Source organism: Rhinolophus hipposideros (assembly GCF_964194185.1).
Source record: "Rhinolophus hipposideros genome assembly, chromosome: 1".
NCBI classification, from domain to species: Eukaryota; Metazoa; Chordata; class Mammalia; order Chiroptera; family Rhinolophidae; genus Rhinolophus; species Rhinolophus hipposideros.
The window spans coordinates 12501842-12516759 of NC_138047.1; positions in this window are offsets into that span (position 1 = coordinate 12501842).

Sequence of the window (14918 nt, forward strand, 5' to 3'; positions counted from 1 at the left end):
TTACCGAACAGTTCCCCTTGAGGGTATAGTAAATAGGCATGTGGTTTCACTTCTGTGACAGTACAAGTAACAATTTTACCGAATGTTTTGTCATGGAACAACAAGCGTCAACAGCTTTCCAGCCTGCGTCAGAATCTTTCCTGCCATCTATCTATAGGCCACCCTGGTCAATCACTATTAAGAGGAATTGGACCTTTCCAAGCCACAGAATGCCTGTTAAGTCTTCCCTTTCATAAGATTCTGTCCCAGTGATGTTGCTAGTGTATCACCTAGTGGACGTAATAATCAGTTTGCGACTACGTGCTCAAGGCCCCCTATTCACCAATAGGGTTAATCAAGACAAAATTAACTCTCCGGTTCAAAGTGGGTTCCATTCTTTTAAGCACGCAAAACAACAAAACTGAGGGACCCAGCAGCTGTTTACTTTGCTCTCTCTTCTCTGGCCTTTCTGAGGCCATCTCAGAGGACAAACCTTAATCTTGTGCATTTCCCACACATGAGCTGTGCTGTTTTGGACGAATGCAGGTTTCTTTTATCTTTGTTGGCTTTGAGGAGACAGTCAAACTTTCTTCTGGATAAACTCTATGGTTCTACACAGCCAGCAGGCTTAGGCTTCAGGCCCAGAGCACCCTGGAGGCCATATGTGGTTTCATCTGGACAAACACTTTAAAACAAATTCCCTGGCTTTTCTTCAGAATTATTAAGATGACAGGCAGCTGCCACCCATGTAGCAAGATGATGACCTAGCACTAACATGAGGGCCATATAGGGTATGGGTGGTACAAACAGTGAAATTGGTGAGTTAGGCCTCGAATTATAATATTACCTTAGAATGTGCTCAATATCTTACAGAGCATTAAACTGCTATCGTCCTTTTGTGATGTACCCAAATCTTTTTGAAAAAAATCCCTTGACATACCCCTTGGGGAATTAAAATACAGTGATAAAGCCTAAAAGACTCTGATCCTGCTAAGTATAATTTATAACATAAAAAATAAAAAAAAAGAATGTGAAAGAATGTGCCAAGATTCTAAGTTTTCAAAATTTTTAGTTATTTTAACATGAGCCAAACAAGTTGATGACAATTGACCCTTACGCTTTTAAAAAATTAAATAAAATGGAAAATTCACAAAAAAGAAAAATATAAACCAAGAGCTTTAACCAGAATAATAACCAGATAGAATAATAAGATGCATTATTCTATCATTATTTAGTCATGGTTCTAACATTATCCAATAAGTTTAAGTACATTTTATGTAATTATCATATATAGTTGGAGATTTTTTAAAAGAACACAAGTATGTTTCATATAAACAGGATGATATTATAATAAATGCTGAGATTGATATTTTATTATTATAATCCTCTTAATAAACACATTGAGAATAGTTTTTTAAAATAGATTTTTAAACTATTTAAAATATTTAGATTCTTTGAAACGTTACATCAAAATTCACATGTTCTAGATTGTTTATTCAAATGTTTAAGAGAAACTAATTCTAAAATTATTATATTTGTTAACCGATATTTTTCTGGGGGCCTTATGTACTGTGATTCCCCCCTCCCCATATTGAACCTCTGCTTTTCTATTGCATGTTCTTAAGATCATAATTATCTTACTCATCTTTCTCACATGCCCATATCTCATTAAATCTAAGATACTATCATAGTAAGATGTACCATTATCTTATGTGCCACTAGGAAGGAAAAACTCTAACAAACTGTCACAATGCTTATCACTAAGAATTTTTATTTTAGATTTCTAGAAAGAGTTCTTTTTGATTTAAATGTAAACTTTTTTTCATGTATTCCTATGTGACATAAAACAATGAAGGTTAAGGTAATCCTAAACGTCTTTACATTCACAGCCAGACTCATTTTTATCACCTTTCTATTCAGAATTGTCAATGTCCATAACTTACCATCTTGTGTGCAGTCAGGAGTGTGGGTGATACATTTGACACTAGAGTACTCCAATGTTGTCTCTGAGATTGTATTCCAAACTACTGACTCCTCTTCTGCAAGTTTTGATAATATTGATCTTACATCCAATGACAACTTCCTTCAACTAGTATCTAACTTGCCACTCTGCTCTGTTTCCATACTTTTCTATGTACACAAAAACTTTCACTTCAGGGATTAATAGTAGTATAATCTTTTGTAAGACATTTTAAATGTCTGTTAAACTCAACATATGTAGAGCCAACAATGCATAAAACTCAGTTGAAGCTACAATGACCAAGTTTGCTCACGTGTGTATGATTTCACATCGCAGCTGCAACCTGGTTGATAGTGACCATGTGACACCATCAGTTCTAAGGCAGCTTCATTTCAGAGATGTTCAAAGTGCATCTTAAGATAGATGAAACATGGTAGTAGCCCTTCTACCAAAACATCACTCTGACTCCTGACTTAAATCCAGCGTTGCAGAAGCTTCCCTGATTATTACCCTACTCGACACATCACATTGTTCAGCAACCCTACATATCCACGTATGCAGTGGCATGTCACATTTACGCTCCTTTTCAGAATAAACTGTCATGAACCAGGCTGGAAGAATCCTCTTTGATACTGCTTAGCATGGCTTTCAGCTGAGAGCTGGGTGATGCCTTCCTGGGAAATTAGAGCAGAATAAAAAGCAGTGGGCATCAAAGTGCCCACTTTGATGGATTTTTTAAAGCAAACTTATAGTTTGATTGTTTGATGTGCAAACATTTTCTCTTATAGCTCTTATCCTCCCCCACTTACACCTGCCTATTAAATCCAGTCTGTTGGATTTGACTCCCAACCGATGCTTAATTTGTGTAGGTTAGATATTTGTGTGGAAATGTACTGCTGCAATTACCCTTCCATCTAATGGGAAAAAGTTTTGTTTCTATGGTAACTGTTTTAGAACAGTGCATACTTACTATACTTCTAAAATATGCAGCCTGTCCTTATGGGAGTATACATCATCTTGAAAAGATTTTTCCCCCTTCTATAAACATTCATTTTTTACTTTTTACCTGATTTCAGAATAAAATAAAACTTTGTTTGTAAGAATTGCTAAGGAAGAGCTTAAGGAAATGAGAACCATGGATGGGCTTGGTTCCTTGTAGCTGCCATGGGAGAGCTGCACCATGGTCCCCAAGTGGTTTCTGGGAACACATGACCTGTCTCACCATGGCTGTATGTCTCCCAGACTCTTTCTATTTTCCATGCATCATCATGTTTGCTGTGTTTTGAATGTTGCTATGCAAAATTACATAAAAGGGTGAGTTTTTTCCTAAGTAATAAAGCTTAACAAATGCTACTTTAGGATGATGCAAAAGTTTCTTAGAAAAATTTTAGAATTCCTTGGGGAATGATTTAAGAATGTTCATGATAAGAAATGATAAATGACAATAATGGCCTAAAATGTTATTCCATGTGACAAAATTCATCTGTTCCAGGGGCTTTGTAACTATTGATGTCACTTTAACCGCAGTTTTAAAAAGTGCTCTTATTTGTATTTTTGTAAACAAGAGGACCTCTCCATCTTTTTCTTCAAATTCTTTGATCTCTACATATTTTTACCTTTAAAAATTATATGATAACGATCTTATTAAAGCAAAAAAATAAATACACCAAAACTACCACTTTCAGTATTTGTTAGAAAAGTTTGCATCGTGTTTTCATTTTATCTTTCTTTTTCCATTTGTGAATTTTTCTTCAGAGCGTACTCATAGAAAAAGACCTATGGATTCTGTAATTCTGTGACAGACATGTAGAAGTTACAAAATATGTTCATAATATCTTAAGCACGGAAGCCCCATCCTCAGCAAACCTGACTTATAGACTCTGAAACAACAAGCCTTCATAACTAAAATGGCAGCATGGCTTACTTAAAGATTGAAAACAGCCATCTTGCTACTTCAAAATAAGCTGAAAGGCAAGGGTTGGGAGAGTAGAAAATGAGTGATCATGCATGATTCAACTTTTGTGCCTCCAAAGTTATCCATCCCTGGGTACAGGTGAACCGGATAAGATACAGGCTTCCCAGGTTATATTATGGGTTTCCAAGCATGCCTCATCAACATGCTACAGTGGCTGAAATTCACCAAGTCTTGTCAGGTACTACTGAATTAGATAGATGACTCAAACAGGTCAGAGGGCCCCAACTGAAGGAGTCAGAAGGCACATAAGGGAGTAGGGGCAGCGTAAGGAACTGAAAAAAGTCTTGGGTGTGCAGTAATACCATTCAAGGTAGGTCTGGGTATGGAACCACTGGGGGAGCTCAGACAGCACAGGGTTTTATGAAGGATGTTAGCTGTTTGATGAGCAAGGAGGTGTCAGCATCTGTGAGAAGGAGGATTGGTGAAGAACATGGAAGTCTTTTCCTGTTCTCTAAGTTTGCCTTGTTGTCTCTGCAAGGCAACTTTGTGCCATCTCAGACCTCACGTGCAGGAACACCTCACAGTGGCTAGACTTATGCTTTGTTTTCCTGTTCATCAGCTGTGGAAAACGATTCTTGTCAGAGATAAAGGAAAGAGAATTCTTCTTCCTCTCGGGCCTGGGAAAACCCCACTGCCTATATCAGGATGAGACGGAAGAAGGAATGGTAGTTCAGCATCTTACTCGAAAATAGGTTTTTTTTTAAAAAGTCTACCAGGTAACAACATTTTTTATCAATATTTCCCACTCTTTCCTTATCCCAGTGATGTTATAGTTGATGGCCAGAAATACTAGAACTCTAGTCTATGGGAAACTATTAAAATCATTTTTTAAAAATTATGTATTGCTTTACTACAATTCCTCGTATCTTTAGGCTATGGTTAGTTTATTTCAGAGAAGGTGTGTCGAACCATAATTATTTGGTCATATGTATGCGGGGGTGCCAAAAAAATGTATACACAATTTGTATTCATCTTTTATTATCGGTATATTAATATATTGAGTATTCTAATTTTAATAGTTTTTTACTTTCTTAAAATGTGTATACATTTTTTAGGTACCCTCTGTATATATTATGCATATAAACATAGGTATCACTGCTATCCAAATAAGGAAATAAAGAAGGTTCAGGATCGTGGCGAGACTGCTAAAAAGTCTCTTGTAACATTTTTGTTCAAGGATCTAAATATAGAATTAAGCAAACAGTCATGCAATGAGAAATACCAGGGCTTAACTGAAAGAAACCAAATAGAATTCATGACCTTTCATGCCCTATGTCCACAGCAAGTATTCAGCTCATTTGGAGAGATATTCTCATTCGTAAGGGCCGAAGGCTTTCATCATTTCTGGGCACACCAGGTGGTAGCAGCTGCACGAAATGAAAGAAATCACACGGTCTCATTATGTAGAGTAATGACAGAAGAATGGGCCGTCCAAACCAGCTGGATCCATCTCTGCCACTTTTCACACACACACACACTCACACACACACACTCACACTCTCTCTCTCTCTCTCTCTCTCTCTCTCTCTCCTCTCTCTTCTCTCTCTCTCTCTCTCTCTCTCTCTCTCTCTCTCTCTCTCTCTCTCTCTCTCTCTCTCTCTCTCTCTCTCTCTCTCTCTCCTCTCTCTCTCTCCTCTCTCTCTCTCTCTCTCTCTCTCCTCTCTCTCCTCTCTCTCCTCTCTCTCTCCTCTCTCTCTCTCTCTCTCTCTCTCTCTCTCTCTCTCTCTCTCTCTCCTCTCTCTCTCTCCTCTCTCTCTCCTCTCTCTCTCTCTCCTCTCTCTCTCTCTCTCTCTCTCTCTCTCTCTCTCTCTCTCTCTCTCTCTCTCTCTCTCTCTCTCTCCTCTCTCTCTCTCTCTCTCTCTCTCTCTCTCTCTCTCTCTCCTCTCTCTCTCCTCTCTCTCTCTCTCTCTCTCTCTCTTTCTCCTCGCTCTCTCTCTCTCTCCTCGCTCTCTCTCTCTCCTCTCTCTCCTCTCTCTCTCTCTCCTCTCTCTCTCCTCTCTCTCTCTCTCTCTCTCTCTCTTCTCTCTCTCTCTCTCTCTCTCTCTCTCTCTCTCTCTCTCTCCAGAAAAAGAATTCAGAAGCTCTGAATTTGTGGAGGCAGAAATTGAAACTGGCACCCACAGAATCTAAAATCTTCTTGGTCTGTTATGATGAGCAGAGCAGCGAGTCTTGCTCATAGTGGAGAGTAAAGCTGCTTATTAAATTAGGTTAAAAAAAAACTAAATTACTATATGACTTTTCAAAGTGATGAATGGCCAATAAAGTGAGAAACAGATATCACCCCATTTTCTTCTCTATAATAGTAACAACAGAAAATATATGTGGCAGTTCTAGGGTCTATATTTTTCTACATGCTTAAGTTAAACTCACTTAATCCTCATAACGTTATGATGATCACCCTCTTTTAGCAATAAGGAAACTGAGACATGGAAAGGTTAGGAAATTGTCCAAAATCTCACCATTAATGATTGGCAGTGGAAGAGTTTATAAGGGAGAGTGTTTTTATTTATGCCCATAAATAAAAGCATACGCTCAGGCACCTGATGGGCATACACGTCCCAAAGATTCCACTTAATCTCTAGCATCTTTGTTGTACCATATTCCATCTACTTCAATGCCTATATGTATGGAGTGGCCCATTTTAACAGAGTGCAATTGCATGATGGAAAAGGCACCTGAGAACCTGGAAAGTGCCTCAGAAGAAAACATTTCTAGTGTCCAGAAAAAGCCATGACACTGGGAGGAAGGAGGGAAGGAAACTACAGGGTGTTACGGTCTAAGAGAATGAAAAAGCTGCACATACCACAAATATCGGGGTCTCTCCCTCATTAGCCACTTCAGTTTTAAGGCCTTTGCACATATTTCATTTTTCTTCTCTAATTACAAAGGTGGCATACATGCTGATATGTAAATTACCTAAGAGTCATGTTTAAGGTTTTTTTTCCTATTTTCTGGCCATACCATGGAGGTTCTAATTCATACTCCCAAAACATACTTGAGTATGTTAGACACTTATTCTTCTGGAGGGAGGCTGTGAATCTGAACGTATGCTGGGTGAACTATTCTTACAGGCATCGTCTATGAAGTCAGTAACTGAATACAACTACAGGCAAAACCAAATAGAATTCATTTTCTCTGCCAGTTAGATCTCTTATTCTGCAGTTTCCATGGCACAACTCATTGTCTGCATTTTACCTGAAGGTTCTATAGTCTTCCAAGTTACACAACCGCCACTAATGCAAGAAATAAGACTAGATTTCAGGTGCCTGTAAAATTAGTTACATTGTTTTGTGTTTGATATCTTCACATGCCAGGTCTTTAAATGCAGCAAACGTGCAGGCCCATGATTTGCCGATGGCTGAATAGCTCATTAGGGAATGAGGAAGGAGATGGAACCAGTGCTTTTCCAGAAGAACACCCAAAGGGTACAGCTAGGACAGTATCAGAACTTTCCAATAACTAGCACTTCTCAAAAACAACATGAGGTGCCTGCAAAGTGCTGAGTCCCCGTCAGTGAAAAAGATTCCTAACTAGGAATCCCTGCTAGACGAGATGACTTCTAGTATTCCTCCTGCCCCAGCACTAAGAATTTGGTAATATTTTCACAGAGAACCTAATTTTTAATATTCATAGACATCGAAGCACTTGGAAATTTAATGAAACCATTTCAAGTAGTAAGAAATTGAAAGACACACAGAGCTCTCAGTTAATTTTATGAAGCTTGTGAACTTTGTTTTCTAAACCTCTAGAGACACGTTGGTGAGCTCTCCATGGCTGAGCCTCAGAATCTGGGCTGAGCGAGTTCACAAAACTGTGGCCCCTGAGGGCCTGGGTGTACGCAAGGAATCAATACCAGTGGAGAGGAGTGAAGGGAAAGGAGGAAAAGTGGAATGATATGAGTGACAGTGATTGTGATACTAATGTAATCATCACAACAATCATATCAGTTAATCTTGGTTGTTCTCATTTCCACATGGAGGAACTGAATCTCAGGGTCATGAGTCCCAAGGTCAAGCAGCAAGTGGCAGAGGCAGGGCACAGACTTCGGTGCTGTCACTTCTTTTTTTTTTTTTTTAATTAACCCATTAGTTTTATTTTATTTTATTTGTATTTACTTATTTTTTAATTAAAGTTTATTGGGGTGACAATTATTACTAAAGTTACATAGACTTCAGGTGTATAATTCTATAATACATGATCTATATATCACATTGTGTGTTCACCACCCAGAGTCAGTTCTCCTTTCATCGCCACATATTTGATCCCCCTTACCCTCATCTAACACGACCCTCCCCCCTTACCCCCTGGTAACCACTAAACTAGTGTCTGTGTCTATGAGTTTTTGTTTCTCATTTGTTTGTCTTGTTCTTTTGTTGTTTCCAGTTTTATATACCACATATCGCTGAAATCATATGGTTCCCTACTTTTTCTGTCTGACTTATTTCACTTAGCATTATAATCTCAAGATCCATCCATGTTGTCACAAATGGTCCTATTTCATCTTTCTTACCGCCGAATAGTTCCATTGTGTATATATACCACAACTTCTTTTTTTTTAAATTTATTGGGGTGACAATTGTTAGTGAAATTACATAGATTTCAGGTGTACAATTCTGTATTACATCATCTATAAATCCCATTGTAATACAATTCTGTATTACATCATCTATAAATCCCACAATGGGATTATACCACAACTTCTTTATCCATTCATCTATCAAGGACATTTTGGTTGTTTCCAAGTCTTAGCCACCATAAATAAAGCTGCAATGAACATTGGAGCACACATGTCTTTATGGATAAATGTTTTCAGATTTTTGGGGTAGATACCCAGGAGAGGGATTGCTGGGTCATATGGTAATTCTATTCGTAATTTTTTGAGAAACCTCCACGCTGCCTTCCATAGCGGCTGCACCAGTCTGCATTCCCACCAACAGTGTATGAGGGTTCCTTTTTCTCCACAGCCTCTCCAACACTTGTTACTATTTGTCTTGTTGATGATAGCCATTCTGACTGGGGTGAGGTGATATCTCATTGTGGTTTTTATTTGCATTTCCTGATGATTAGTGATGTTGAGCATTTTTTCATATGTCTATTTGCCATTTGTATGTCCTCTTCGGAGAAACGTCTCTTCAGTTACTCTGCCCATTTTTCAATTGGTTGTTTGTTTTTTTGTTGTTGAGTTGTATGAGTTCAGTGCTGTGATGTCTGATTCTAGCTTTGCCCACATTGTCAGGCCGACTCACCTGTGTGGGCCCAGCATGAAAGGCTATATATTCAAGACAGGCCGCAAAAGGAATGCTCACTTCAGAATCTTGCCATACATTTCATTAATTTAAAATATCACTACACTGGGTAATCTTAGTATGTTGCTCAGCCTCTCTTGAGGTTCACCTTTCTTGATATTAAATGGAAATCAAATTAACAAACCTTAGAGGTCTATGAATATTATAAACTCAAATTCCTATGTTGATAGACTATGAGAAAATGAAAAACCATTGAGCCCATATTAAAAAGACAGTGCAGAAACCAAATGTTGGTTTTGCTTTTGACCTGAACTTTATCAGATTTATGGTTCCCTATGTTTGAAACATAATCAATGGGGTTTTTTTGTTTGTTCGTTTTTTATGTTTGGTTATATTTCTCTATTCCAGGAAGCACGAAAGAAAGAAAATCCTCCCACAATCTCACATTAATCCATAGCCAAGGAGGCCATAGACTTACCGTTAATGGGTTTTGGCTACTGGCTGAATGTTTTCCTTTACCTTTTCAAAACAGAGTAGGAAACAGTTGAGGCCAGCTTAAGAGCTGTTGTTAGTCTAGGACAGTGATTCTTAATGGGGGTGAATTTGTTCCTCCTCCCTCCTGAGGGCCATTTGGCCCTTTCTGGGGGTCCTTTTGATTATCACAACTGGGAGTGCTACTGGCTTCTAGTGAGTAAAAATCAGGGATGCTGGTAAACATCCTGCATGCATGGAACAGCCCCCACAACATTTATTTGGTCCCAAATGTTGAGAAACCTTGGTCTAAGGTAAGGTAAAATGTATGGGATTTTACACGCTTGAGCAACCCCATTGGAAATATCTTCTAGGCTTCTAAACCCAGAGAATCTCAGAATGATGGTGTTACCTAGAGCTTTTCCCAGTTGGAGAGGGAACATCTTCACTGAATTCTCCATTCATTTTCACAAGTTCCTAGAATGGGCTGTGTGGAACAGGGGAGTACTTCTTAGATAATTATTTCCACCATCTTCTTTCTCTATTTTGGTCATTATGCAAAGCAATCTGACTTTGGGGAATTTTTGCTTGTCTATCCTTTTACATCATTTTCATAGTTTGCTTTTAAAACCAGAGTTTTCCTTTTTTATTGTTCTTTTACAAGAAGAAAATGTGGAAGAAGATCCAGAAAACCCTTTTTCAAATGTCTAATCTCTCTAAAAACAAGAAAAAAAGCATTGGAAACCTATGTTTCAGGTTTTCTGAATTAACACAACGAGATTTCTGAATAACTACCAAATGACTACTTCAGTAGCCAGTCTAAATATTCATCGTTTTGTAAAGTTCGTTATTTTTGAAAATTCAATCTAGTTGATTAAACAACTGGAATGAAGCCAGGAAGTAGGCCTAAAGCAAGAACTTAGAAACACAAACTAGTTTTAAAACCTAGAAAAAAATGTTGAAAAAGAATGCAGAAAAATCACAGGAAACAACAACAACAAAAATCATAATATAAAAGGTAATATAACTTGATTATCAAGGTGTAAAGGTAATGAGTACAAAGTCCAGATAGACAGTTATAATTCTAAGACAATCTGTCTATATCACTTAAGCTTTGGCAAAATCCCCAGACCCACATATAAGCCTGAGTCACCCATCTCTCATTCCTTTACACTCTGCAAAAGGTGACCTACCTGGGTGTATACTCTGTCACTGACTGTACCGAACATGCTGAGAAATTTGAGAATAAAAAGCCACTGACATCAATCCTGGAGTGAGAAGTGATTTCTTGGTTAAGCATTTGACCTTACCATACAAACTAGATTTTTCTGGTCTCCTATTTCTTTGAATGACTTTAATTTAAAAAGATGTGTTGAAAATTTTTCACCTCTGTGACTTAAGATTGTTTGCTATTTCTGCATTTGGTATTAACCAAAGAGAATCTGAAGGTTATTTCTCAAGCCATGAGACAAAGTCAGATCACGACAGTGTTGGCCTGGGCTTTGAGTTCAAAAGGATCATGATAGTTTTGCTGAGCTAAGAAATAGTGGAGCATTTAAGGTAAAGTGAGTGCTAAAGCAAAAAACCACTAACCACAGAAACTGAATAGTATCTAAAGTGGCCTATGGAAACAGAAAACTGCTTTGCCCAAGCCCGGAATGTAACACCCACTCTGCATCAAGAGACAATTTTTCACAATAAGATTTTCTCTAATCACTCCTTAGAGAAACACTTAGACAAATGTTAACTGAGTTTTAAATTTGATCCATTTATATTTGTTCCTTAAGTATAAACTATAAATATTGAGATTTTTGGTGTATATGTGTTTGATATAAGCTTATTTGAAGTACATTCATTAATTTTGAAGTAAACATTTATTGTTGTTCTTCATATTCCAAACATTAAGGCCATTAAAGCAAGCACATTTTGTTCTTTCTACTGTAATATTTAAAAACTTAAAGCAATAAATCAAAAATAGACCTCTTAATTAATTCAGAATCAATCACTATTTGTACTAACAGGGGCTTTTCTTATTAGCTTACTTTTGTTTTACACACACATACACACACACTATAAAGAGAGAACAGGTTGATGACACAACAAATTTCACTGGAAAATGTTAGTTCATTTACATGAAGAAACTTGTATAGATTACAGGTTTATTTGTTTAAAACTCTTCAACCGATCTGTTTATTGATGCAGAAATTCTCACTGACCAGGAATTCCATTTAAAATGATTCTATTTTAATAACTTGATAAACTGATAAAATGTATTGGGCACTTCTTAGGTCCTCACTACTTTGAACACATTATTTAAGCCTCACATTAACCCTAAGGAGTAGAAATTCACTTGATCTTCATTAAACAGATGCAGAAAATAAAGCAAAGAAGTTAGGAAACTTGCCTAAGGTCAGGTGATAGGTGGTGAAGTCTGAGTTTAAAGCTCAGTCTACCTGACTTGGAGCCAAAAGCCTTACACAGAACACCATAAACTTTTCATTAGTCTAGGTACTGTTTTATGGACTACGACAATAAAAGCACATTGTTTAAAGCAGTTTATAGTTAAGACTTAATCACAAATTCAAACTGACTTTCCTTATTAGTTTCAATTACTAAGCTTTTAACATATGTTAACTAATACTCTTTTCCCTCAAACGTCAAAGTGTTTTTGCAGTAAAATTTTATTCATGTTCAGTTAAAAACCCCATAAGACTTTCTATAATTTTCCACTGAACACAGACATTAACATGGTAAGCTAAATTTACCAATATATATCATGAGCCTTAAAATATTTATACCCTCTTAGAAATTCCATTTCTGCAGAATTTATCCTCCAGAAATTGTTAAAATGCATATAAATGTTTTATTACAAAAACATTTATTTATATATATTTCTAAAATCAAAATTTGGAAGTAATAAAAATACATTGGGGAATGGTTAAATAAATAATGGCATTATCATTTCAGGTGATGTTTATTATTCATTGGAAAAACACTGTTATATGTTTATTTTACTTAAGAGTGTAAAGCAGAAAAGCAGTATAGAAATATGGAGCAAGCACGTAGTCACAACTATGTAAGATAAACTTTCCAGAATCACAAAACTAGAAGACACCAAAACATGTTTAAAGTGCCTTTCTATTTTACTCCTCTTTTCTATATTTTTCAGTTTAAATTCATTTGCACATATGAATTTTAACATGGAGAAAACATTATAATTTTCTTTTTAAAAAGTTATAAGTTAGCAAGATGGCAGAATAGGAGGTTCTCCCCACCCCCCTGCCCCACACATATCAATCACCCCATAGCAACAATAATTAGGCAACCATCCTTGGGCAAAAGTGACTTTGTGGGAGCTTAGTATCCAGGTACGATATTGTGAAACCTGAGTGGAGCCCAAGACAGAGGAGGCCCGTTTTGAGAAGACAGAGGAGACCCACACTCACATGGCAGGTTCCTGACCACAGTCCTGGTTTCAGACCCAGAAATGGGTCTTTTACCCTGTGGACTTGCTATAGCCCTATTTGGCCATATTCCTGCCACCAGCCATCTGTTAAGGACACAGGAGGAGTCACACTCGCCCATGCTGTAGATAACAGGCCCATCAACCTCAGTCTCAGATGTGGACCCTGAAGTGGCCTGTGACCTGGCTCCAGCCCTTCTCAGCTGCTCACCCAGAGACCCACTGGGAGACATGCTCATCAGTGCCCTTGGAGGAAAGCCCACCCACCTAGGTCTGATTTTGGAGCCTGAAGTGGCCCTATAACTTGGCTTTAGCGCCTGTTAGCTATAGTCTGGGAGGGGTATTGCCCAGCTAGGGACGTGATCGGAGACACCATCCTCCATGCCCTGGAAGACAGGCCTGCCGACCTAGGTTTGATTTCAGATCCTGAAGCAGCCCTGTGACCTGGTTCCACCCCTGCAGACCCACATTCCAGAGGCAGTCCCGCTCACCCAGCCAGCCAGCAGGAGGCACTCCTATCCATGTCTCCAGAGGCAGGCCTGCAGTTCTGGGTGTGGACCAGGAAGCAGTCCTGTATCTCAATACCAGTCTTTCTCAGCGTCCGTCTGCGACCAGCCTGCCTAGTGACCTGGCAGGAGCCCTCCCACGGACATGGTGGGAGCCACACCTGTCTGCTGTGTACCTGGTTAACAGTCCCACTATCTGCAGATCCAACCAGATCCAACCGCAGACCCTGAAGTGGATCCTTGTTCCGGCACCAGCCCTACTGACCCAAGTCCTGGAAGTAGTTTCATATATCCAGGGACCAGACAAAATCTATGCCTTCCTGAGCCCCTGGTAAAAAGCCCACCAACACTGCAAGCCCCAATGGAAGCTGAATGCTTTTCCTCTAAGATTGAGAACAAGACAAATGTGTCCACTTTTTCCACTTCTGTTCAACGTAGTACTGGGAGTCTTAGCCAGAGTAATTAGGCAAGAAATTAATGGCATACAAATCAAAAAGAGAGAAGCAAAATTGTCTCTGTTTGCAGATGACATGATCTTATATATAGGAAACCCTGAAGACTATGCCAAAAACTTGTTAGAACTAATAGAAGAGTTCAGTGAAGTTGCAGGACACAAAATCAACATGCAAAAACCAGTTGCTTTTCTATACACTAATGATGAGCAATCTGAAAAAGAATAAAGAAAATAATCCCATATACAAAAACATCAAAAAGAATAAAATGCTTAGGAATACATTTAACCAAGAAGTGAAAGGTCTCTACACTGAAAACTATAAGACATTGATGAAAGAAATTGAAGAAGACATAAATAAATGGAAAGGTATCTTGTGTTCATTGATTGGAATAATTAATATTGTTTAAATGTCCATACTACCCAAAGTGACTTACAGATTCAATGCAATCCTTATCAAAGTCCAATAGTATTTTTCACTGAAATAGGAAAAACAATCCTAGAATTTATATAAAACCAAAGAAGAATCCAAATGGTCAAAGCATATTTGAGGAAGAAGAACAAAGCTGGAGGCAACATATTTTCTGATTTCAAACTATATTACAAAGCTATAGCAATCAAATAATACAGTTCTAGCATTAAAACAGACACATATTCTAATAGAGCAGAATAGAAAGCCTAGAAAGAAACCTGTACATACATGGTGAACTAATCTATGAGAAAAACACCAAGAGTACACAATGGGAAAAGAATAGTCTCTTCAATAAAAGGTACTGGGAAAACTGGATATCTACATGCAAAATAATGAAAATAGACACTTATCTTACAACACGAACAAAAATTTCCTTGAAATGGATTGAAGACTTA